Source organism: Saccopteryx bilineata, chromosome 4 (assembly GCF_036850765.1).
Source record: "Saccopteryx bilineata isolate mSacBil1 chromosome 4, mSacBil1_pri_phased_curated, whole genome shotgun sequence".
In the NCBI taxonomy this organism is placed as follows: Eukaryota; Metazoa; Chordata; class Mammalia; order Chiroptera; family Emballonuridae; genus Saccopteryx; species Saccopteryx bilineata.
In genome coordinates this window covers 127,478,865-127,501,944 of record NC_089493.1, presented here as the reverse complement: position 1 = coordinate 127,501,944, position 23,080 = coordinate 127,478,865, and the positions used below count along the sequence as shown (strand labels likewise).

General features: G+C 43.0%; 1 protein-coding gene across 1 annotated transcript in view; it reads right to left on the bottom strand.

Moving 5' to 3' along the window:
• Nucleotides 1-23,080, bottom strand: part of SENP8 (SUMO peptidase family member, NEDD8 specific) — a 35,634-nt gene that overhangs the window by 3,003 nt on the left and 9,551 nt on the right. The gene's annotated exons all lie outside the window — the stretch shown is intronic.

Sequence of the window (23,080 nt, the reverse complement as noted above, 5' to 3'; positions counted from 1 at the left end):
TTTTAGGTTAACAATTAGCAAGAATGAAAACTCTGGGAATTTTCTATGCTGAAACAGTAAACATGGATTTTTAATTTCCTTTTTAAATGTAGAGACTGGTTAAAATTATAATTGTTTTTGCCTGACCAGGTGGTGGCGCTGTGGATAGAGCGTTGGACTGGGATGCGGAAGGACCCACGTTCGAGACCCCGAGGTCACCAGCTTGAGCGCGGGCTCATCTGGCTTGAGCGAAGAGCTCACCAGCTTGGACCCAAGGTCGCTGGCTCCAGCAGGGGGTTACTCGGTCTGCTGAAGGCCCACGGTCAAGGCACATGTGAGAAAGCAATCAATGAACAACTAAGAAGTCGCAACGCGCAGCGTGAAACTGATGATTGATGCTTCTCATCTCTGTCTGTCCCTGTCTATCTCTGCCTCTGTAAAAAAAAAAAAAAAAAAAATTCTTAAAAAAAAATTATAATTGTTTTACCAAACTCCATGGCATTAACTGTATATTTGGCCCTTTAATGACTATGCATGATAAAAACAGCAAATTATTTTTATATTAAATATAAATTTTCAGAGTCTAAAAAAAGTTACTAATTACCAAGGGAAATAGTTTCCATTTCAACATTAATTTTCAAGAGATAAGATAAAATATTGCTTCCTCATTCCATAATGGAAAGGGACAGTGATTAGAGTTGAGATTTAAAGAAACTGTAATTTCAAGAACAGAAAATCATGAGAATAATAGAAATGAAATTCATTACTACCTGGCCTATGGTGGTGTAGTGAATAGAACACCGAACTGGAATGCTGAGGTCGCTATTTCGAAACCCTGGGCTTGCCAGGTCAAGGCACATATGACAAGTAGCCGATGAACAGCTAGAGTGAAGCACCTACTTCTTGTCCCTCCCTACCCTTCTACCCCTGCTCCTCTCTCTGTAAAATTAATATATAAAATCTTAAAAAAGATGAAATTCATTCCTGATTCTGCCCAGCCAAGAGCGTGAGTGATATAACTAACATATCTCTGCCCATTTCCCATCTTTAATCTCAAGGGTAAGATAATGACTGTGTAATGTTATCGTGTTTCTGGTGTTGATAGGTAGTGTGGCACAGGAATCAGGAGGCCTGGGTCAAGCCCAGCTTTACCACTGATTTGCTGGGGTCATCCTGAGTAAGTTATTGAATAGATCTGTCTTTGTTTTTGTTATCTGTAAAAAGGGCATGTATCTGCTTTAAGTACTTCAGAGTTTGTAGAAGAGGCAAAAAAAAATTTTACTTAAATATATTAAAAGAGCCTAAAATGTACAAATAATATTTATATCATTAATAGGCAATTATTGGTAAGATGATCAGACAATCCAAACAGAGCTCCAAATCAATGAAAGCAAGTAAAGTTTAGGAAAAAATATCCTTTCCTCCCTCTCTAAAATCAATAAATAAATTTTAAAAAAAGGGCCTGACCTGTGGTGGCGTAATGGATAAAGTATAGACCTGGAATGCTGAGGTTGCTGGTTCGAATCCCTGGACTTGCCTGGTCAAAGCATATATGAAAAGCAATCAATGAATAACTAAAGTGAAGCAGCTATGAGTTGATACTGCTCGCTCCACTCTCCTCTCCCTCTCCGTAAAAATCAGTAAATAAAATCTTGAAAAAAAAGATTTAGAGAAAAAGAAAATACTGCTGCAAAAGACTGGGCTAGAATTATGACATCAAGTTAATCAATTCTGGCCATTATGGCAGTTATTTTACCCCTTGGTTACTTCTACTATTAAAACAATAAAATTTTGTGGTACAACCATTTTCATGTAATCAAAACCATGCAAAAACCGCCTGACCTGGTGGTGGCGCAGTGGATAGAGCGTCGGACTGGGATGCGGAAGGACCCAGGTTCGAGACCCCGAGGTCGCCAGCTTGAGTGCGGGCTCATCTGGTTTGAGCGAGGCTCACCAGTGGTCGCTGGCTCCAGCAAGGGGTTACTCGGTCTGCTGAAGGTCCGCGGTCAAGGCACATGTGAGAAAGCAATCAATGAACAACTAAGGTGTTGCAACGCACAATGAAAAACTAATGATTGATGCTTCTCATCTCTCTCCGTTCCTGTCTGTCTGTCCCTGTCTATCCCTCTCTCTGACTCACTCTCTGTCTCTGTAAAAAATAAAAATAAAAAAAAAAAAACATGCAAAAACCTATATGAAAAATAAAAATATAGTAGATAAAGTAAATGAGGTAACTAAGAAGGACCAAACAGGGTCTTATGTGCATAGTTATGTCATAATATGAATTTCAGAAACAATTCAAAGCTGTTTGTGTATGCATGCGTGTGTGTCTGTCTATAAAATAAGATGGCATGAACTAAGATTTTTTTTTCTTCTTTTTTTTTTAGAGACAGAGAAAGGGATAGTTAGGGACAGACAGACAGGAACAGAAAGAGATGAGAGGCATCAATCATTAGTTTTTCACTGCGACACCTTAGTTGTTCATTGATTGCTTTTTCATATGTGCCTTGACTGTGGGGCTACAGCAGACCAAGTAACCCCTTGCTCGAGCCAGCGACCTTGGGTCTGAGCTGGTGGGCTTTGCTCAAACCAGATGAGCCCTGCGCTCAAGCTGGCGACCTTGAGGTCTTGAACCTGGGTATTCGGCATCCCAGTCCAACGCTCTATCCACTGCGCAACCGCCTGGTCAGGCCTAAGATTTTCTTAAGAAGAAAGAATAAGATGAGTAGAGACATAAAATAGAACCAGGAACAAAGTTAATGAGGCATAGCCCATTTGTTATGGGTGGGCCACAGACCTGGTTCTAAGCTGTTTGGCGGCTAACCAGAGAGTGTTAAGTTAAATATTCACAATGTCCATAAGGTAGACAAAAAGCTATTGCCCAGGGGAGGTAAAAGCTTTCTTTGTAGTAAGGTCAGACAGTGTTCTTGCAAGAAATTTTCATGAAATACATGGTGTATCATAATGGACAATGTCCCCCAATACCCTTATAATAGATAAAACTGTTTCAGAGGATTGTTTCTTCTAATAACCCTCAATCTCCACTCTGATGGCGAGCAAACAGCATCTGCATGAACACTAGGTGCTCAATCTCGATTTCCGAGGACCTGAACAGGAAAAAGGAATGACTGCAGGTGCCTCAAACAAGGCTCCTTCAATCACTCCCCTGTGATGCTAGTGAACACTACGTGGTAGTAAGTGACAGACTGTACTGCCTAGCAAACACCTGGAGACCTGCTTCCTATGCTGCCAGCTGAAATCAGACCCACATCTTAACAGCCAACCCAACTCGGGATAGGAGCCTACAAGGAGAACAGTGCCGGAATAGATAGGCATCTCACACTGGTGGGAGTATCTACAGGCATAAAAGTTTTGTGGTTTGTCTGTTTGATTTTGAAAACATCCAACACAGAGACCATCAAGGACCTAATTCTATTCTACACTGCATGATTGCAATAATTTAACCCCAGTAATTCTAAAGCAAATGGAACCAAACTAGCCTATGGAAAACTATCCTTGGCCTAGAAAAAGAACTCTTCACATGTGAAGATTTGCATTTTAGATTCAGTTCTGTTACTCATACAATTCGCTGTTATCATGAACTACTTAATTTCTTTAAACCTCAGTTTCTTCTGAAAAGTGAGACTATTAATACAAATATACAAGTTATCTGTCAATGTAAAATGAAGAAACACAGGTAACTAAAATTTAAAAAAATATACAGTATAGTATTTCCAGATATCTATTGTGTCATCAGGAAATTTATATCCTAATAACTGATAACTGTAATGTATTTAATACAGGTTTATTGAGTGTTTCCTATGTGCTAGCAGCTGGAAATCAGAATGAGAAAGAAATAGTCATAGTTTCTACCTATACTGAGCTTACTGTGTGGTCCTGCCATGCTGGGACGGGGTGTGAGCAGGAGTGAAGGCAAGGATGAAAGGACGATTACTAGGAGCTAATTGGTGACAGGATGAATTCCAGGTGACAGAGTTTGAGATTTGTACTGGAGGAAAAGGTGAGCCACTAATGACTAGGTCAATGCTTTAGGAAGATGAACAATTCTAATACCATGTAGGATTAATTGTTCAGGAAAGAAACTGGAGGTAGAGATCAATAGATTTTTATTAAAAGTAAAGATAGGAGGACATGACCTAAAACAAGGGAAATGGTAGTGAGAGTGAAGAAGTCAGAAGAAAAGATATAGACAGAACCTATAAGTGAGCAAAGTAGGGTGGATCGGATAGGAAAGAATTAGCAATGGCCTGACCAGGCGGTGGCACAGTGGATAGAGTGTCGGACTGGGATGCGGAAGGCCTAGGTTTGAGGCCCCGAGTCGCCAGCTTGAGCATGGGCTCATCTGGTTTGAGCAAAAAACAATTCACCAGCTTGGACCCAAGGTTGCTGGCTCAAGTAAGGGGTTACTCGGTCTGCTGAAGGCCCATGGTCAAGGCACATATGAGAAAGCAATCAATGAACAACTAAGGTGCTGCAGTGTGCAACGAAAAACTAATGATTGATGCTTCTCATTTCTCCGTTCCTGTCTGTCTGTCCCTGTCTATCCCTCACTCTGACTCTCTCTCTGTCTCGGTACAAAAAACAAAAACAAAAAAGAATTAGCAATGATCTGAGGGGTTTTAGTTGGAGTGACTGGAAGGATGACAACTCATTATTATAATGCAGTAGGGAGAAGATGGACGGGGACCTAGCAAAAGAACCAAGAACCATATAGAACATCCTGGGGATATTTCCTTTCTATAAAGTGAGCTCTGTGGTTGGCATGTCTGAGATACAATAAAAGTTTGCCAGAGGAATGCAGGGTTCTAAAAAGGGAGTCAGAAAATACAGAGTAGGGGAAAAAAGAGAAATAAGGCCTCTTAAGATTTTTGTACTGTCTGTAACACCCATTTTTTGTTTTGTTTTTGTATTTTGTCCATTTCCTTCTGTTGATTAATAGTGAACTCCTTAAGAATGAAAAGACTCTATGTTTTGGGGCAGGCAGGCTTTGGGTCCAGGCTCTGATTTGGCCACCTGCTCTATCTATGTGACCCTGGGCAAGCCACTCATCCTTCTCTTTCTGGGTGTCATTCTCCTCATCTGATGAATGAGATATTAATGAAACCTGTCTTGCAGTGTTGTTATGCGAGTTAAAAGAGTAAAAACACTCTGCACAGTGTCTGGTATATAGCAGGCTCTCAGAAGAGGTTCGTTTCCTTCCCCGTTCCCTGTATTTGGGGTGGTAATAATATATCTTAAGGATTTCTTTCCCTTTTTACTTATTTTTTTTTAAATTAAATTAAATTTATTTATTTACAGGAACAGAGAGTCAGAGAGAGGGACAGATAGGGACAGACAGACAGGAATGGAGAGAGATGAGAAGCATCAATCATCAGTTTTTCGTTGCGACACCTTAGTTGTTCATTGATTGCTTTCTCATATGTGCCTTGACCGTGGGCCTTCAGCAGACCGAGTAACCCCTTGCTCGAGCCAGCGACCTTGGGTCCAAGCTGGTGAGCTTTGCTCAAACCAGGTGAGCCCGCGCTCAAGCTGGCGACCTTGGGGTCTCGAACCTGGGTCCTCTGCATCCCAGTCCAACACTCTATCCACTGCGCCACCGCCTGGTCAGGCCCTTTTTTACTTATTTTTTAAAAAATTATTTAGAATATTAAATTTCACAGGGTGACATTGATCAATAAGAGTACACAGGTTGCCTGACCAGGCAGTGGCACAGTGGATAGAGAGTCGGACTGGGATGCCGAGGACCCAGGTTCGGGACCCTGAGGTCACCAGCTTGAGCGCGGGCTCATCTGGCTTGAGCAAAATTAAAAATGCTCACCAGCTTAGACCCAAGGTCGCTGGCTCAAGCAAGGGGTTACTCAGTCTGCTGAAGGCCCGCAGTCAGGGCACATATGGGAGAGCAATCAATGAACTAAGGTGTTGCAACGAAAATCTGATGATTGATGCTTCTCATCTCTCTCCGTTCCTGTCTGTCTGTCCCTATCTATCCCTCTCTCTGTCCCTGTAAAGAAAAAAAAAAAAAGAGTACACAGGTTTCAGCTGAACATTTATATAGCATTTGAACTGTTGATTATTTGTATACCCATCGTCCAAAGTAAGGATTTCTTGAAAATACGGCATTTGGCCTGACCAGGTGGTGGTGCAGTGAACAGAATGTCGGACTGGGGAGCGGAGGACCCAGGTTCAAGACCCTGAGATCGCCAGCTTGAGCCCAAGGTAGCTGGGTCTGCTGTAGCCCCTCCAGTCAAGGCACATATGAGAAAGCAATCAATGAACAACTAAGGAGCCGCAATGAAGAATTGATGCTTTTGTGCTTGGTCTCTGACATGAGAGGAAGGAATGCTCAACTCAAGAGAGACTGGTTCTCTATACCTCAAAGTGAAGCAATGATGGGGACGCGCTGTCAGTGTACATGAGCCCTGCGATCACAGGGTTTGGTTTATACCTTCCCACTTCTGTAGTGAAATGAAACTAAAATTGAATTCATAGTCTAGAACACTTCCTAAATAAAATTTCACTTTTGACAAAAGGGACTATTGTTTTCCTATCAATCTTAAAATCCTTAAAATGCACACTACTTAAATATTTTTCTGTTATAAAAACGGGATAATTAAGCCTTTGAGTAGTGAGGTTTTTCTTTTTTTTTAAAGTTATTTTTTTAATTCTCAGTGGGGATTGTGGAGAATGAACTGAATTCTTTTTATTTTTTTTCAGAGACAGAGAGTCAGAGAGAGGGATAGACAGGGACAGACAGGAACGGAGAAAGATGAGAAGCATCAATCATCAGTTTTTCATTGTGACACCTTAGTTGTTCATTGATTGCTTTCTCATATGTGCCATGACCGCGTGCCTTCAGCAGACTGAGTTACCCCTTGCTCAAGCCAGTGACCTTGGGTCCAAGCTGGTGAGCTTTTTGCTCACACCAGATGAGCCCACGCTCAAGCTGGCGACCTCGGGGTCTCAAACCTGGGTCCTTGGCATCACAGTCTGACGCTCTACCCACTGCACCACCGCCTGGTCAGGCTATTTGCCTTTTTTTAATGTTGCCTTGCACATTTTTTAAATAAACATTTTTGTATGATCATACTCTGGATGGTCAGGAGACACGAGAACGTACATGAATGTTTGTACTACTCAAAGAGTTTAATAAAAAGTAATAAAACCTAAATTAAAGAAAAAAAGTATAATTCGATAAGAGCTGTTATGATTTCCTGCTGATATAAGGGAAGAGGAGGCTGGTTCAGTAGAAAACACGTGAGCTGGAAATCAGAAGACTTGGAATTTGGCTCAAATCTTCAATTAACAAGTCGTTTTACTCCAGAGAAGTCCTTAAACTTCTGGGTCTCAGCTTCATCACCCATATACAGGTGTTTGGACCAGATAAATAGCAGTTCTAGTTGGGGGTATCACATTCTTCCATGGGAACTTTAAGGATTTCTAGGAATAGGGTCAGAGCACCTATATTTTTAAGATGTTTCCAAGTGATTCTATGATTTCTACAATTCTAAGTCTAAGCCCTCATATTTGCCAATTTTAGAATTTGTCATCCTCTTTTAAAAATCCAAAAAAGTTTCGAGTTTTCTAGTCCAAAGGTCAAGAAACTACAGACCGCAGACTAAATTTGGCCTACTGCCTGTTTTGTAAATGAAGTTTACATAATACAGCCATATTTATCTGTTTACATACTGTCTATGGCTGTTTTGGAGCTATAAGAACTTTGTATCCTGCAACATCTAAAATATTTGTTTGGTCTCTTAGAATATTACACCAATCCGTGTTATAGATCACTCTTACGTCATTGGTCAAATAAGTTAGTAAATATGATATATAGGTTTGCTCGCTTATAGTTTACATTGGATGTGGGAGACAGGCTGTAAGCAGGCAGGGTCATTTTAGCCTTTTATAGATGCACCCGTTTAATACTAAGATCTTTTCAAAACTAAACTTTCCCCAGACCATTGAATGTTGCATGATGTGGGGTGGTGCACTCTCATGAGGAATCCCATTTATGCCTCAGATAAATGACTCTGTATCAGAGACTTCTTTGTTTGTATATTGGATTAAAGGTTTTGATTTCTACACTATAAAATGGGGGCAGAGGAGCCCATGCTGGAGGAGAGCAGAGAAAGGCCACGTGGAGGAGAGGAGAAGCAGCCAAGATGGCGAAGTGCTGAAGGAGAAGCCAGTTTGTGCAGAGAAAAGGAGATGGGGAACAGAGGTGAATAAGGCTGGTGAGCTACAAAACTTGGATTCTAGGAAACTCAGATGAGTCAGTGGCTTTGGGAGCCCTGAATGGAAAGGGAAGTGTTTTCCCACTGTGTGTATTTCTTGCCCGCCAGGTGCAAGCTAGGATTAAAGCTAATGGCCCACCAGTTCTTGGCTCTGTTTTATCACCATCTGTCCAAATCAAACGAGAACCTGCATGGGCCAAGTGGCTGTGATGGTGTCCGTGGCTACTGGCACTACATATGTAATCTACTATAAATATGTAGGTTGAATTAATAATCTTTCAAAGGTCTAATAAAGCATTGGGGTTATTATTAAAATATCTTAAAGGCATTTTCCAGGTAGAATAACTAATCTTAAACTTGTGGTATTACTGTGGGCTGTTTCAATCTGGATTTCTTTGTTCTTTTAGTGTTTTCATTTCAATCTGGATTTTTGATGAGGACATGTTTTAAAAATTCTAATTACAGTGACTATAAATAAGAATTGTCTAATTTATAGATGCATAACTTAATATTTATTTTATAAGATCAAAAATATACATGAAGATCTTAATTAACAAACAATTCATAAGGTGTCAGCATGAGACATGTCCAAACCTACAGAAAATTTTTACGAGTTTATTTGAACCAAACTGATGACAACTGCCAGGAAGCAAAAGCTCAAGGGATTAAGAAAATGTCCCAGAGAATGGCAGCTTTTGCAGCTTATTTTATACATCAGAATCAAAGAAGATATAAAGGGGTTGCATGAAATCCATTGGTGATAGATTAGGGAGGTGGGAGAAAGCAAAGCAGGGAAATCTCTGGGATTGGATAAAAAGTAAAATGGATAGACACATACTTCTTTTACATAGGTGGTATAGGATCATTAACAGTCAACTGCCTGGCCTGTGGTGGCGCAGAGGCTAAAGTGTTAACCTGGAACGCTAAGGTCACAGGTTTGAAACCCTGGGCTTGCCCGGTGAAGGCACATACAACAAGCAATCAAAGAACAACTAAAGTGGAGCAACTATGAGTGATACTTCTCACTCCCCCTCTTCTCTCTGTAAAATCAATAAATAAAATCTTAAAAAAAAAAACACAACAGTTAACAGGATAACAAATACAATAAAGGGTTTTGTGGTCTATGCTCTGGAATAGTGATTTTGTCCTCAGGGGTCTGGAAAAAGGAAATTGCCCTGACATTTCAAAGGTATGTTATTGTCGATGCAAAAAGACAAAGACCTTTGTCAGGGAAAATATTGGCTTAGGACATAACTATTTGCCAGGACTTGCTTTTAGTTTTAATTTCAGACCATCCTATGTAGTTACTTTCTGTCTCTGGGTTTGTGAGGCCCTCTATACAGGCTTCCGCTGGGCTTGTCTGGATTAGTATGTGGCTCTTTTATCGCTCACAAGGTATGCAGCAATTTTCATAGCTTCTGGGAAAATATGCCTATGGCTGATGAATGAAGTAGACCAGATAAGTTTGACCTTAGAGCCCAATAGGAAAACAAACTATCTTAGAATTGTGACTTTTACTCATTTTCCCCTCTAATTATTCAGTAAGGGTTCCATAAACAAAACAAAAACAAAAACAAAAAACAAAACCGGCTTCATTTTCTTAAGTTTTTAAAAACATTACAAAATGCCAAGTGCAGTTTTTCTACTCATTTTAAGTGAAGGTTATAAAAGTCAGTAGTTTCTAAGTGTAGTTCCCCTCCTTACTCCCTTGATTTTGTTTCAAACTGTATCACACTGCAAATGCTCACTGATGTGGTCTGGGCTTCTCTGAGGATGCATGGCTAGGTGCTAGTAGGTATCAATAAACAAATACATCAACAAATAAACAGGCTAATCACAGTGCATCTTCCTAGAGCTTCACTTTCACTAGCTTTTGGGGAAAAGAACTAAGAAATTTAACTATTGGCTTAAAATATTTTAATTGGTGCCTGATTAGGCAGTGGTGCAGTGGATAGAGCGTTGGACTGCGACGCGGAGAACCCAGGTTTAAAACCCGAAGGTCGTTGGCCTGAGTGTGGGCTTATCTGGTTTGAGCAAGGCTCACCAGCTTGAGCCCGAGGTTGCTGGTTTGAGCAAGGAGTTACTCGTCTGTTGCAGTCTGCTTCCCCCCTCCCCCAGTCAAGGCACATATGAGAAAGCAGTCAATGAACAACTAAGGTGCCACAACAAAGAATTCATGTTTCTCATCTTTCTCCCTTCCCGTCTGTCTGTCCCTATCTGTCCCTCTCTCACAAAAAAAATTTTTTTAAAATTGATAACACCTTTTTTCCCCTACTTTTTCTATCAACATTTTAATATGAACATTTATTTTTTAATTAGTAATATCTTTTTTATTTTTATTTTTTTAGGTTAGAGGAGGGGAGGTAGAGAGAGGAGACTCCCACATACACCCAGACCCAGATCCACCTGGAGACACTATCTAGGGCTGATTCTTGCAACCAAGCTATTTTTTAGTGCCTGAGTGCATCCTCAGTACCGGGGCCAATGCTTGAATCAATTGAGCCATGGCTGCAGGAGAGGGGGAGAGAGAACGAGAGAAGGGGTATAGAAGCTGATGGTTGCTTCTCCTGTGTCCTGACTGGGAATCAAACCTGGAACTTCCACATGCCCGGTTGACATTTTACCACTGAGTCAACCAGCCAGGGCCCTAATTGATAATATCCTAATTATTGACAAACATGGGCATATTGTAGCCTAAAATGCAAGCCAGCATTGATTTTATAAAAATAAGAGACTCTCGGAGAACTTCTGCACCAGTGGAAGGCAGCTGGCTCTGCGTCGTTCACTCTGCCCTGCTGGCTGGGACACTTCAGTGGAAAAGTCTAATTACTGTCCATAGCTGATATGCTTGTAACTTAAGCCCCTGTTTCTTAGAAAGCAGATTTCCTAATAACTAATACAGATATGAGAACAAGCTTATGCTTTACAAGCTTAAATGTATATAGCAGTAATTTATTTGGCCAAAATATATTTATTGGTGTTTTCTGTGTGTCAATTTTTCTTGTAATAATTAGACCAAAGACTGAACCTAGTACTTTATAATGAAATATAGATAGCAACCCAGAGTTTTTTATTTTCTTTACATCTCACACCCAATCGATAGTAAGTCCTGTTGATGCTACAGCCAAAATATTCTGAATCTGTCCATTGCTTTCCATCTCCACTACTATAATCTTTCAATTCCATCTCTTTTTTAGAGCGGGGGGGGGGGGGGGGGGGGAGAGATGAGAAGTATCAACTTGTAATTGCATCACTTCAGTTGTTCACTGATTGCTTCTCATATGAGTCTTGACCAGGTGGCTCAAGCTAAGCTAGTGACCCCTTATTCAAGCTGGCAACCTTAGGCTTCAAGCCAGCAATCTTTGGGCTCAAGCCAGTGACCTTGGGGTTTCAAACACATGACCTCAGTGAACCAGGTTGATACTTCATCCACTGTGCTACCACTGGTCAGGCGAAAATCTATCATTTCTTGCTTCACCTAGCCTAACAGCTGTCCTACTATTGACATTTCTGGTAAATTTTCCACACACTTGTCAGAGTAATTGTTAAAACTAGAGGCAGATCATGCCTGTCTTGTTTAACACCCTCTAGTAGCACACTATCATACTAGGGAAAGCAAATTCTCTAGCTTACAAAACCTTCCATGATCACATGGCCTCAGCTTCCTCTCCAACCTCATCTCCCCTTTGCCCAGTAAGCTTCAGCTGCATCAGCGTTCTTTCCTCAACAAGTCATGCTTCCCCCTACTTTTTCAGTGTAGGTAGCTAGCTAGTTATTAATAAAGGTAGAAAATGGAATCAGGAGCTGAACTGGACATTAAGCCTGATTCAATAGGAAGCTGCAGTCTGGGGCCCAGTGAGATGAGGGCCACTGCTGGCAGAATGCCCATGTCGGGCCCATGGCCTGCTGGCATGTTCCTGGCTCCTGCTGCAACCACAGCTGCTTGTCTGTGCCCCAGGAGGCAAAGAAGTGTAGGGTGCCGAGTTCTCCTAACTGTGCAGTATGCATGGGATATCCTGCCTCCAAGGCTGCAAGTAGAAAGCCTTTATAGTACTTGCAAGTACTCACAGAAATGGAAAGGATTGTATTAAATCAAGTGGAAGATAATTTTTTTTTTTAACAGAGACAGAGAGTCAGAGAGAGGGATAGATAGGACAAACATGAGTAGCATCAACTCTTCATTGCGACACCTTAGTTGTTCATTAATTGCTTTCTCATATGTGCCTTAACCAGGGGTTTTCAGCAGACTAAGTAACCCCTTGCTCAAGCCAGCGACCTTGGGCTCAAGCTGGTGACCTCGGGGTCTTGAACCTGGGTCCTCCGCATTCCAGTCCAACGCTCTATCCACTGTGTCAGCACCTGGTCAGGCAAGAAGATAATGATTTTAAATGAACCTCCAGAAGAGGAAACTAATCTTGACTGAATGTTAATCTATGCTACAACTTCTGTGCCTTCTCATACCCAGCAATTTATGACCTTCCTAGAGAAGGCTGTTAGAATTTGCACCCAGGGCCTGGGGTACTGTCCCTGTCTGTCTTGTGTAGCTAATACTGTATATGCAGGTCACCAAGGATCTTCTCTGATCCATCCTGGGTCCCCTGTCTTTTAAATTTTATTTATTTATTTATTACAGATACAGAGAGTAAGTCAGAGAGAGGGATAGACAAGGACAGACAGACAGGAACAGAGAGAGATGAGAAGCATCAATTATCAGTTTTTCGTTGTGACACCTTAGTTGTTCATTGATTGCTTTCTCATATGTGCCTTGACCATGGGGCTACAGCAGATCGAGTAACCCCTTGCTGGAGCCAGCGACCTTGGGTTCAAGCTGGTGGGCTTTTGCTCAAACCAGATGAGCCCGCGCTCAAGCTGGCGACCTTGGGGTCTCGAACCTGGGACCTGTGCATCCCAGTCGGATGCTCTATCTATTGCGCCACCCCGCCTGGTCCGGCTCCCCTGTCTTTTAAAACATCTTTTCCATAGGATTCTCAGGAATGGCTTAACAGAAACTCGCCCTTTCCTCCTAGGGAAAGCTACCCTAACCCTACTAGGTCTCTTGAAGAAACAGGCTGCTGGCCCTGGCCGGTTGGCTCAGCGGTAGAGCGTCGGCCTAGCGTGCGGAGGACCCGGGTTCGATTCCCGGCCAGGGCACATAGGAGAAGCGCCCATTTGCTTCTCCACCCCTCCGCCGCGCTTTCCTCTCTGTCCCTCTCATCCCTTCCCGCAGCCAAGGCTCCATTGGAGCAAAGATGGCCCGGGCGCTGGGGATGGCTCCTTGGCCTCTGCCCCAGGCGCTAGAGTGGCTCTGGTCGCAACACAGCGACGCCCAGGATGGGCAGAGCATCGCCCCCTGGTGGGCAGAGCATCATCCCATAGTGGGCGTGCCGGGTGGATCCCGGTCGGGCGCATGCGGGAGTCTGTCTGTCTCTTCCTGTTTCCAGCTTCAGAAAAATGCAAAAAAAAAAAAAAAAAAAAAGAAACAGGTTGCTGGGAATATGAAAGGGTAACAGGTTACTAGCCCAACTACTCAAAGATCATAGTTATAGGACAAGTTTTTCCACGCAAGGCAACAAAGGTACTAAGACCTCCCTTGTACAGACAGACAGGAGGGCTGGGACCTCTGGTAAAGCCAGCTAAGGCTGGAGGCCAAAAGATCATCCATGCGGGCCCTGGTCAAATAGCGAAATTGGTTAGTGTCATTCTGACACATACAAGTTGTGGGTTTGTTCCCTGGTCATGGCACATAGTTGGGTTGGTAAGAAAGTAATTTCGGGTTTTTTTTTTTTAATTTCTCTGAAGCCGGAAACGGGGAGAGACAGTCAGACTCCTGCATGCGCCCGACTGGGATCCACCCGGCACGCCCACCAGGGGGCGACGCTCTGCCCACCAGGGGGTGATGCTCTGCCCCTCCGGGGCGTCACTTCTGTTGCGACCAGAGCCACTCTAGCGCCTGGGGCAGAGGCCAAGGAGCCATCCCCAGTGCCCTGGCCATCTTTGCTCCAATGGAGCCTCGCTGTGGGAGGGGAAGAGAGAGACAGAGAGGAAGGAGAGGGGGAGGGGTGGAGAAGCAGATGGGCGCTTCTCCTGTGTGCCCTGGCTGGGAATCGAACCCGGGACCCCTGCATGCCAGGCCGACGCTCTACCACTGAGCCAATCGGCCAGGGCAGTAATTTCGGTTTTTGTAGTGTGAAATAAAACTTTTTTTTATACAAAGAATAAACTAGTCAATTATATGTTTTCTATTTTGTTCAATGACCTTTTGCTATCTTTCTTGCAGCTTCATGATTCCACGTCATAGAAACTTTGGTCCTCATCAGCAAAAAACTGAACCAAGAGCGATTTAAGGTCATCATTATTTGTGAAAGTTTTACCATTCAAAGAGTTTTGCAAACTTCAAATAAATGGTAATTAGATGGTGCCAGGTCAGGGCTGTATGGAGGATGCGACATCACTTTCCAACCAAGCTCCAGTAATTTCCCACAAGTTACCAAAGATGTATGAGGCTTTGCATTATCATGGTGTAACACAATTCCAGTTTCATTAGTTGTTGACAATAAACATCTGAATTGATCATCTGATTTCTTGGAAGCAGCTCAAAATACACAACACCTTTATAGTCCCACCAAATTGACAGCATGACCTTTTTTTTTGATGCAATTCAGCTTTAGATGTGGTTTGTGGGGGTTCATTACGCTTGCACCATGATTGTTTTCAAATGATGTTACTACTGTAAATGACCCATTTTTCTTTAATTTTAAAAAATTAGTTAATTTTTTTATTTATAGAGAGAGGGATAGATAGGGACAGACAGATAGGAACAGAGAGAGATGAGAAGCATCAATCATCAGTCTTTTGTTGCGATACCTTAGCTGTTCATTGATTGCTCTCTCATATGTGCCTTGACTGTGGGCCTTCAGCAGACCAAGTAAACCCATGCTTGAGCCAGTGACCCTGGGTTCAAGCTGGTGAGTTTTTTTTTTTTAAAGATTTTATTTATTCATTTATGGGGGGGAGAGAGAGAAAGAGAGAGAGAAGGGCAGGAGAAGAGCAGAAAGCATCAACTCCCATATGTGCTTTGACCAGGCAAGCTCAGGGTTTCAAACTGGCAACCTCAGGGTTCCAGGTTGACGCTTTATCCACTGCGGCACCACAGGTCAGGCCTGGTGAGCTTTTTGCTCAAGCCAGATGAGCCTGCGCTCAAGCTGGTGACCCCGGGGTCTCGAACCTGGGTCCTTCCGCATTCCAGTCCTACGCTCCATCCACTGCGCCACCGCCTGGCCAGGCAAATGACCCATTTTTCATCACCAGTGATGATTTAAAAAAAAAAAAGGGTGGGTTTAGCCCTGGCCAGTTGGCTCAGCGGTAGAGCGTCGGCCTGGCGTGCAGGGGTCCTGGGTTCGATTCCCGGCCAGGGCACACAGGAGAGGCGCCCATCTGCTTCTCCACCCGTCCCCCTCTCCTTCCTCTCTGTCTCTCTCTTCCCCTCCCGCAGCAAGGCTCCATTGGAGCAAAGATGGCCCGGGCGCTGGGGATGGCTCCTTGGCCTCTGCCCCAGGCGCTAGAGTGGCTCTGGTCATGACAGAGCTACGCCCCGGAGGGGCAGAGCATCGCCCCCTGGTGGGCAGAGCGTCACCCCCTGGTGGGCGTGCCGGGTGGATCCCGGTTGGGCGCATGTGGGAGTCTGTCTGACTGTCTATTCCCGTTTCCAGCTTCAGAAAAAAAAAAAAAAAAAAAAAAAAAAAAGGTGGGTTTCATTGTGCTTGAGATGCATATCGCAAATATTGATTTTGTTGTGTTAAGTGAATCTCTTTCAATTCATGTGGAACCCAAATATCAAGCTTCTTAGCGAGTCTAAGACATTTTAAGTGATTTTCAATTGTTGTGTGTGATACATTTAACCTCTCTGCAATCTCTCGAACAGTTATATGACGATTCTCTTCAATTATGGCTTTGATTTGGTCATCATCAACTTCAGTAGATCGATCAGAACGTTGGTCATCTTTGAATGAAAAATCTCCAGAACAGGCCCTGGCCGGTTGGCTCAGCGGTAGAGCGTCGGCCTGGCGTGCGGGGGACCCGTACAAAAAAAAAAAAAAAGAAAAAGAAAAATCTCCAGAACAGAATTTTTAAAACTAATTTTTTTTTTTTTGTATTTTTCTGAAGCTGGAAACAGGGAGAGACAGTCAGACTCCCGCATGCACCCGACCAGATCCACCCGGCACGCCCACCAGGGGTGGTGCCCTGCCCACCAGGGGGCGATGCTCTGCCCCTCCGGGGCGTCGCTCTGACGCGACCAGAGCCACTCTAGCGCTTGGGGCAGAGGCCAAGGAGCCATCCCCAGTGCCCGGGCCATCTCTGCTCCAATGGAGCCTTGGCTGCGGGAGGGGAAGAGAGAGACAGAGAGGAAGGGGGGGGGTGGAGAAGCAAATGGGTGTTTCCCCTATGTGCCCTGGCCGGGAATTGAACCCGAGTCCCCCGCACGCCAGGCCGACGCTCTACCGCTGAGCCAACCGGCCAGGGCCTAAAACTAATTTTGACACGTGCGTTATGCAATCAACACCATAAATTCACATTACCTTTTTGTGAGCCTCAGCAGCTTTCTTTCCTTTATAGAAATAAAAAAGTAAAATATGCCCAAAATGTTCATTTCTTCACTCCATGTTAAAATTGACCCTAAACTAACAGCTACAAACAAAACTATGCATAACTTGCTTCTAAAGTAACCTAAATGTGACTAATATCAAATGTCAAAGGTAAAAACCATAATACTGACAGAAGTCCTTCAAAATAATTACAATGCTGTGTGACAACCAAAAATACTTTCTTGCCAACCTAACAGGTATAGATTGATGTTTCTTTTTCTAAAGTCAATTAAAAAAATCCTTAAAAAAAATCATCCATGTGGAATTAAGGCCACCTGACTGAGCAAAGTGAACTCAACTAGCAGTGCCTGATCATCACTGTGACTGTTGGTAAGGCTGCCCTCAGAAGACAGGTAACACGCCGCACCTGGACATAACTGTACTGCAGTTTATGGCTGAGAGAGCCATAAACGCCACATATTTTAAAATGTAATTCTGTGAGAGCCATACAATGACCCGTGTACATTACGCATTATCCAATAAAAACTTGGTGTTGTCCCGGAGGACAGCTATGATTGGCTCCAGCCACCCGCAGCTATGAACATGAGCGGTAGGAAATGAATGGATTGTAATACATGAGAATGTTTTATATTTTTAACATGTTTTTTTTTATTAAAGATTTGTCTGCGAGTCAGATGCAGCCATCAAAAGAGCCACATCTGACTCACGAGCCATAGGTTCCCGACCCCTGCTTACTGCAATCTTTGGGAAGGCCTTTCCTTCTGTCAGCGTAAGGGGCAGGGCATGGGCCTTGGGATGCCAAGGCAGGCAAATAAGTTGGGCTAAGGTGTCACATGTCATCCTAGGTTCTGGCCAGGCAATGCGGGGCAGAGGAGTGCTAACGATGCTCATGCTTCCCTTAGCTACCCAATCTCTTCCACTTTTTATTCTTTTTATTCATTGGTTGACTTTTTAGAGAGAGGAAGGGAGAGAGAAAAACACTGATTTGTTGTTCCACTTATTTTGGCATTCATTGTCTGGTTCTTGTATGTGCCCTGACCAGGAATTGAACCTTGGCATATTGGGATGATGCTCTAACCAACTAAGCAACCCTGCCAGGGAAACTTCTTCCTCTTTTACAAGGAAGGAAATTCCTCTCTCTGAAGGCAATTGTCAATACCACCTCCACCAACAGTACCCCCAGAGACCTCTTTTGGGATGCACACTTTGTCAGCTGAAAGAAATTTAACCATGGGTCCCTCAAGGAAAAGGCTCACAGAGAATTGGTTTTATGAAACCAGTCCCTCTAGAACAGCGGTTCTCAACCTGTGGGTCACGACCCGGCGGGGGTCGAGACCCACAAGTTGAGAACCGCTGCTCTAGAAGCTTGCATTTCTTCCCCTGTACCTTTGAGGTGCAAATACCTGGTCTTCAAGAACTTTTATTTAGGCCATCTTTTAAAATGCAAATTTCTGGGGGGTAATTCTTATCAAGAGGAAAATCTTAGTCATCTAAGGAAATCAATTTAACTTATTTCAGCTGTTAAACATTAACTGCTAGAGAAAAAACTAGAAAATAAACCTGAAGCTATTAATGAATGTCTCATACCTTGTTAGAAGTCTCTTAAAAGTGTAAATGTTTGCTAATAGAGAAGCCCATGTTTCTAAAGTTATCAAATGTTATTTGCCAATCTAAAGAATGCTAATTGCTTACATTTTAGTGGTCCAATATGGAGTTGTAGTTTGCTTCTTTTCTACTGTTAAAAAGAGCAAGGATTTTCCTTTTGTTTTATATTGTTTGCCCTACCTGGTTCTACCAGAGCTTGGCAATTCTTTTCTTTTTTTCTTTCTTTTGAGTGAGAGAGAGAGAGAGAGAGACAGATACAGGGAGGGAGAGAGATGAGAAGCATCAACTTGTAGTTGTGGCACTTGTTGTTCATTGATTGTTTCTCATATGTGCCTTGACTGGGGGGGGGGTGCTCTAAGCTGAGGCAGTGACCCCTTGCTCAAGCCAACGACCTTGGACTTAAACCAGTGACCTTTGAGTCCAAGCCAGCTACCTTGGGATCATGTCAATAATCCTGTGCTCAAGCAAGCAACCACATGTTCAAGCTGGTGAGCCTGTGCTCAAGCAGATGAGCACTTGCTTAAACCGGCAACCTCGCTGTTGGTGTTTTCAATCTGAGACACTGAGGTTGATACTCTTATCCACTGTGTTACCACCAGACAGGCTTGGCAATTCTTAACAAGGGAGTCATAATAATGTTTATTTGTATGAATCAGTAAGAATTTGTTCTCTTTATAATGAGACATATAAAACCAGTTTCCAACTGTGATATTTTTAACCAAGATTTTGATTGGAATGTCATGTCTGAGAGAGACATGTGTGGACTCTGGATGTCAGGAGAAAGCTTTAAGGAATTAACATTGACTTTCAAAGCTGATAAAAGCCCATTGAAGAAATAGCATGGTACCTTGCTTATTCATGGGGCTCATGTAGTCTTTCCAGGTAAGGAGTAAAGGTTGATTTCCTGGGAGATGGCAAGGAAGAAACCTCAAAACATTCTTGGGACCTCAAGAACTTGAGGAATTTACCCAAATCTATAGGTACTGCAGGCAAAGCCTGATAACAACTGTGTGGCTTGGCTGTTTGTTCTGAGGGGCTAATCAAAGCTTAGTCTGAAGACTCCTTATGAGATATCAGCAAAGCAGATTTAAAAGAGCCTATATGATCAATTGTTATTCTTGTCGTGCTTATGCAAATCAGGCCAAATTGAAACTGGATTTAATGCAGTAAATAAATTGGTTTTCATTTAGCTTTTTAGTAAAAATGAGGTAGATTTTAGGGAAAGAAATTGTTTATAGAAATCACAATGCTCAGTTTTGGATATTAGACTCGTTATAAACAACTGAATTCTGAATTCTTCCAGTTTTCTTCAACCCTCCAAACTAATGTTTCATTTTTCTATCTTTTGACTTGGAATCAGTAAGAACTAAAACGGTTTTTTTCTTAGGGCTGTGTACGTCATACAGAATTTACTTGAGCACCTAGTGACATCCCCAGAGATGCTCAAACTGTAGACAAGGAAGGCCTATCAGATTGTCACTGCTTGCCTTCATTCCAGCAAAAGCGTTACATCTGGAAGTCTTCTCCACTGACAGTCTTACTAATTCAGAAACAAGTTTATGATTTGCTGTGTTCATTAAGCTTTGAGTTTTTTTCCTTCTGTTTTCATAGGCATACACCTTAAATAAATACCTTAAATACCTGCTTGTTTGTTCACACAGTATAGGTCTCATTTTGGAAGCTCATCTGCACTGCTGTCTCCTGAAACAAGACCAGCAGTGTGGCTAAACTGACCTGTCAGGACTACGGTTGTTGGGTAAACAAATTTTTTTTTTGTATTTTTCTGAAGTTGGAAATGGGGAGGCTGTCAGACAGACTCCCACATGCACCCGACCGGGATCCACCTGGCATGCCCACCAGCGGGCGATGCTCTGCCCATCTGGGGTGTTGCTCTGTTGCAACCAGAGCCATTCCAGCGCCTGAGGCAGAGGCCATAGAGCCATCCTCAGCGCCCGGGCCAACTCTGCTCCAATGGAGCCTTGGCTGTGGGAGGGGAAGAGAGAGACAGAGAGGAAGGAGAGGGGGAGGGGTGGAGAAGCAGATGGGCGCTTCTCCTGTGTGCCCTGGCTGGGAATCGAACCCAGGACTTCTGCACGCCAGGCCGACGCTCTACCACTGAGCCAACCGGCCGGGCTAAACAAATGTTTTTTAAGTTTGCTGCTTGTATTGGGGCAGTGCCCTGTGTGTAAAGTCCATGGAAGGCTGCTGCGGCAGATTGCAAATTGCAGATTGCCTTCCTGCTTGGGAGGAGCAATCGTTTGCTGAAGAAGGGTTTTTTTCCCCATCCGGTTTTGGCTAGAGTAGGGGTCCTCAAACTGCAGCCCCCTGAGGCCATTTATCCGACGCCCACCGCACTTCCGGAAGGGGCATCTCTTTCATTGGTGGTCAGTGAGAGGAGCATAGTTCCCACTGAAATACTGGTCAGTTTGTTGATTTAAATTTACTTGTTCTTTATTTTAAATATTGTATTTGTTCCCGTTTTGTTTTTTACTTTAAAATAAGATATGTGCAGTGTGCATAGGGATTTGTTCATAGTTTTTTTTATAGTCTGGCCTTCCAACGGTCTGAGGGACAGTGAACTGGCCCCCTGTGTAAAAGTTTGGGGACCCCTGGAATAGAGCATCAGACTGGGACACGGAGAACCCAGGTTCGAAACACTGAGGTTGCCGGCTTGAGCGTGGGATCAGAGACATGATCCCAAGGTCACTGACTTGAGCCCAAGGTCTCTGGCTTGAGCAAGTGGTCACTTGCTATGCTGTAGCCCGCCTGGTCAAGGCACCTATGAGAAAGCAATCAGTGAAGAACTAAGGAGCTGCAACGAAGAACTGATGCTTCTCATCCCTTTCCCTTCCTGCCCATCTGTCCCTATCTGTGCCTCTCTCTGTCTCTGTCAAAAAAAAAAAAAAAAAAAAAGACACTGAAGAGACTCAAGTTCTGATATCTTAAAACTGCTTTTGGGGATATTGATTTTAAACTGTCTATTGGAAACCAAAAGACTCAGAGGGAACCTCTGACACTCCATATTTCCTGCTCATGCTCAAGAGATTCGGACCGAAAGAAAGATCTTAGAATGTTCTCTTAGCCTAATTTCAATTCAGTATGCTACACAAAAGAGCTTCAGATAGGTGTGACACACTTTTCTTCATTCAGGAAAGACCCCCCCCCCACTCCCCATTTCTAGACAGAGACAGAGCGACAGAGAGAGGGGCAGACAGGAAGTGAGAGAGATGAGAAGCATCAATTCTTCATTCTAGCACTTTAGTTGTACATTGACTGCTTTCTCATATGTGCCTTGACTAGGGGGCTACAGCAGAGTGAGTGACCCCTTGCTCAAGCCAGGGACCCTGGGCTCAAGCCAGGGACCCTGGGCTTCAAGCCAGTGACCATGGTGTCATGTCTATGATCCCATGCTTAAGCCAGCGACCCCTCGCTCAAGCTGGATGAGCCCATGCTCAAGCTGGCGATCTTGGGGTTTTGAACCTGAGTCCTCCACGTCCCAGTCTGATTTTCTATCATGTGCCACCACCTGGTCAGATGGGAAGCCCCTTCTTTAACTTAATATGGGACACTATAAATTTGGTCTTTCCCTCTATTACCTGGTTCTTCATTAGACCCCAGTGATAAGACATTACATAGTTTGACACAATATATAATTATTAGAATATTAATAGAACTTCATATGCTGTATTTTATAGAGTCATGACTATTCAGTAACTACCAACTTGAACTTCTTAATCCGTTCACCTTTTCCACCTAACCCTCCAACCCTCTTCCTATCTGGCAACTGTCAAAATGTTCTCTGTATCTGAGTCTGTTTTGGTTTTTGCTTGTTCATTTATTTTGATTTTTAGATTTAATTGTTGATAGAGATATATTTATTGCCATTTTATTGTTCACATTTTAAAATCTTTCTTCCCCCTTCTTCTTAAAGAGCACCCTTTACCATTTCATGTAATACTGGTTTGGTGGTGAACTCTTCTAGCTTTTTCCTGCCTGGGAAGCTCTTTATCTGTCCTTTGAGGAATCTATGAACAGTGTGAACTGAGGGATGGAATATAGTCAGAGGTGGGGGGGGGGGGGGTCAAAGGGACCAGAGGGAAAGCGGTCAGAGGGAAAGGGGAGGAGAGGATGGGATCAGAGAAGGGAAAGAGATTGGTGAAATTATATATACATAACACAGTGCTATAGAGAGCAGGACAGCAAATCCTGGAGGGAAGGGGGGAAGGCGTTGTGGGGAAAGGGCAAGGGTTGGTGTCAAGGAGAACACGGGGGTGAGAGGGAGATATATTCGGTGGGATACTTCAATCTATGTAAACACAATGAATTAAAATCAATAAAAAAAATTCATTGTATATGTTATGAAAAGGTTTATATAAAAATTGGTATGAGAAAAATGTACATGAAAATAATCAAGAATAACAGCAATGAAAAGTTTAGAAAAAAAGAAATGTTTAGTTTTAAGAATAGAATTAAACTTAATATTTTTCTTCTATGTTTTGATACTGTCTGCTTTATTCCCCCTTTTTTTGATAATGAGCACATATCCAGTAAATAGTTATTTCTATTTAGAAAAAGATGTACCACTTTCCACTTTTTTCTTTTTTTACAGCTTACATTTAATTTTCTTTTGTATTAGTTTCA